Source organism: Vigna unguiculata, chromosome 5 (assembly GCF_004118075.2).
Source record: "Vigna unguiculata cultivar IT97K-499-35 chromosome 5, ASM411807v1, whole genome shotgun sequence".
NCBI classification, from domain to species: Eukaryota; Viridiplantae; Streptophyta; class Magnoliopsida; order Fabales; family Fabaceae; genus Vigna; species Vigna unguiculata.
In genome coordinates, this window is record NC_040283.1 from 8501465 (window position 1) to 8505233 (window position 3769).

The 3769-nt window shown below is 30.4% G+C and overlaps 1 long non-coding RNA gene across 1 annotated transcript; it reads right to left on the reverse strand.

The window, feature by feature from the left end:
* Nucleotides 1-317: 317 nt before the first annotated feature.
* Nucleotides 318-1896, reverse strand: LOC114183565. The gene is made up of 3 exons (XR_003604392.1): nt 1733-1896; nt 1548-1613; nt 318-460 (listed from the first exon to the last, which is right to left on the reverse strand). It is a non-coding gene; the product is annotated as an uncharacterized LOC114183565 (long non-coding RNA).
* Between the last annotated feature and the right edge of the window lie 1873 nt (nt 1897-3769).

Genomic DNA, 3769 nt, shown 5'->3' on the forward strand with positions numbered 1-3769 from the left:
ATGATATTGATATGGTTCATATATGATCTATATGATCAACCACGCCTAATTTATGTTAACTTTTTTAAATAAATAATTTTTCGTCCACTCATAAATTTACGAGTTTTATATATGTTTCTCAATAAATATTTCTTGTAATCTAGTTCTTTATAAAAAAAATTATTACATTTTTATTTATTAAATAATTTGTAACATCCCGTTTTTATAGTTGTTATACTATTAAACAAAACATTAAATTTTTAATGATTCAAAAGCGGTCGATAGGAACAGGCCAATATATATAAAATACATTCTCAAAATAATTATACTTATATTGTCCCTACATACGGCCTATGCAAAACAAAAGGGATACAAAACACCCTAGCATCTATGAGGGAAATAGATGACAACTACTACTGGAACATCCTGGAACCCACTCATCTCCGGTCCAGGAGTGGTGTATCCTCACCTGCACCTATATCTGCTCACGCCATTAAATAGAGACGATCATTGCAAAAGTAGAAGACACAAGGAACACAAACATACAAGAAGGGTAAGCTAACTTGGACCAAGAATACATCATGTAATTTGTTTATAGTTAGGCATAATACAGAATTAATCACGCAATTATCAAAATCATCCAATTAATCACAACTATAACACCCTACACCATTCTAGACTCAATATCCGGATTATGTAAGTGACATTGAAGCTCTCGGTGGCTTGCACTCGTGACGGTTCCTAAACTCTGCAGAGCTTTAGGCACAAGGGGCATTCACCCAACCACTCCCAAGGTAAGCCCCATCTTGTCTATGACGGATCGGGTCCATAGACCAGGACCTCCTGCTACTCCCCCCGACGTAATCCATCATATTCTACATGAGTCTTAATGGTTACTAGGAGCGTCAGGATACCACCAATATGAGTCCTCATGTCCTTTACATTTACTAAAACCACTTTCCTTAGAATTTCCCTTGAAATCCTAACTCCAACATATTCTCATTCATACCAATTTCACACTCAATTCCATCATACTAACTACCATGCATAAGGATCACATACAAGATTAGCCATTATCAGAATAACACAATTAATACAGCATCAATTAGTCAAAAACAGTGGAAGAGCTCATTTCTGCAGTGAATCTCGCTTAGGCTAGAGAGTCTCGCCTAAGCTAGAGAGTTTGTCTCGCTTAGGCGAGTTGTTCTCGCCTGGGCGAGACCTCTTACAGTGGCAAAAATAAAATCCTGGGCGAACTCTCGCTCAGGCTAAACTGGCTCGCCTAGACGAGAAGTTATCTCGCTCAGGCGACTCCAGCTCGTCTAGGCGAGATTTTGCGCAGTGGCAGAGGTGATCTTCTGGTATTTTCGCTCAGGTGAGAGCTGCTCGCCTGGGCGAAACTACCAGGAAATTCCCTCTGTTCTTCACATGCAGGCTCGCTCAGAATCATCCAACACCCAATTTCACACACAGACAGTTTCAAACACGAATTGAACACACAATCAAGCAATTCAATCACTCATGAACACATTTCATACAAATTTTGGAGAAAAGTCAGCTTCCCTTACCTTTTTGCCAAGAATTTAGTTGGTGGAATCAAGCAATTTGCAGGACAGCAGAGTTTTTAGCTTAACCTAGAAGAATCCATCACCACAACATGGAGAAGGAAGAATTACATGATCAGACTCAAAATTCAGAGGTTGACTAGCGAATTTTAGCTGGAATTGAACCCAATTTTTAAAAAGAGACCTACCTAGGAGGCTGGGAGCTGAGGGAGGAAGCCGTTGAGGTCCCTGTGGGTTGGTCCTTCCAGAATCTGAGTATAGAAAGGTTGAATCAGTGAGATAGTAACAGCAAAGAAGAGAGGTTGGGAGGTTGTTGGGTTGTAAAGAAGTTGAGAAGTGAGAAGGGAGAGAAGCAAGGCTTCTGTTTTTAGAAAATTCAGAAAAGGGGTATCACATAATTCATGAAGTATTAATATATATATATATATATATATATATATATATATATATATATATATATATATTTCTTTTTTCATCTCAAATCATTTTAAACTTTCTTATAGTAAATATTCTTTTATTTGATTTTTCTATAAACTTTTTATTTCTATTTTCATCTTTAGTCGTTTATTGAGATATATAAATTAAATGACTCAATCACCAACCGTGTAAAACTAAATATGCATTATTATAATTCTTTTAATGAAAAAAATTAATAAGATGGAAAGAGAATAAAGATTGACACATAAGTTTGTTTTTTTAATTCTTCATTTTCTTTGAATTTTATTATTAAATAATAAATGTTAATAAATTCCAAACCCTAACTGAAAGGAAACCGATAATATTTGCATCATGTTTATTATTATTTTTTCTTTAAACGAAAAAAGTTTAAAAATAAAGCACATGTGGTTTTATTCAATTATTAGTGCGATTATTTAACAAACAATTCATCACTTAAACACATGTTAGCTTTATTCAATTATTAATAAGGTTATTTAACTAATAATTCATCACTTAAACACATGTCAGTTTTATTCAAATATTAAAATGATTATTTAACTAATAATTCAAAACTTAAACACATGTCAGTTTGTTAATATGATAATTTAAAATTTATTACGATTTATATCATATTGAAAATAAAAAATTATTAAAATATATTATCAGTTTATAATAATTCATTTAAAAATGATTAAATAATTTTAATTTATAATTTGATATTTTGAATATTTCAAAATATGTTAGAAAAGTGAGTTGATACAAATATAATGTAACTTATTTTGTATAAATTGATGTTGTAAGTGAATTATTGTTATAGGTAAGTCATGATATAGTTATGTTTCATCTTTTATAGGTTAGGACAATGTTATAGTTATGTTATTATGATGCACCCTTGATGCTTCTCTCACTTGTATTTTGGTTGTTAACGACAATTTTTATTTTTATTTATATATATATATATATATATATATATATCATTAAACAAGAAACGTTTCCACAATCTTACCTACCGCTATCTTCATCTAATATGTTAGGCCGTAAATTCAGACAAAATTTAGAGATGGCCTGGATAAAATTATTACATATGATTTTAGCGTGACTTTGATGTAAAATTAAAATTTTTTATTCTCCAAAATTTGGATACATTTTAATTTTTAGACTTTAAAAATAAATTGATATTTAACCAATTATCATCTTTTTTATGAGTCAAACATGTTTTTCAATAAATATTAAAATGAAAATATGTCAGACAATATAAACAACTCAAATATTATCATATAACTTATTTATATTTCAAAAAAAAAGAAATTAGCATAATTAAATTAAAAGAATTATATCCATTTATTTATAAAGTATTAAAGTTTCACATATAAACAAATATTAATTTAATTTCAAAGTTTATAGACTAAAAACTTATATAACCCTAAATAAATATATAAAATTTTTGAAAATATCAAATACATTAAAATTAATATATATATATATATATATATATATATATATATATATATATATATTAATTTCATCTACGTAGAAAAAAAAATGGAAAAGGGGAGTGGGGCCAAAGCCCCCTTAAAAACACTCTAAGGTCCGCGGGTAAAGTTATAAGATTAAATTAGTGGGTAAAGTTATAAGATTCCGTGGGAAAAGTTAAAAGAGAAGTTGAAAGAGGATGAGATTTCAACTCCTCTACCAATAGATTGGTTTGAAAGAAAAAATGGAAAAGGTTGTAAGTCCAACGGTTCCTCTACAAAATAATTAACATTTGTCCTTCGTATGTTCTTAGA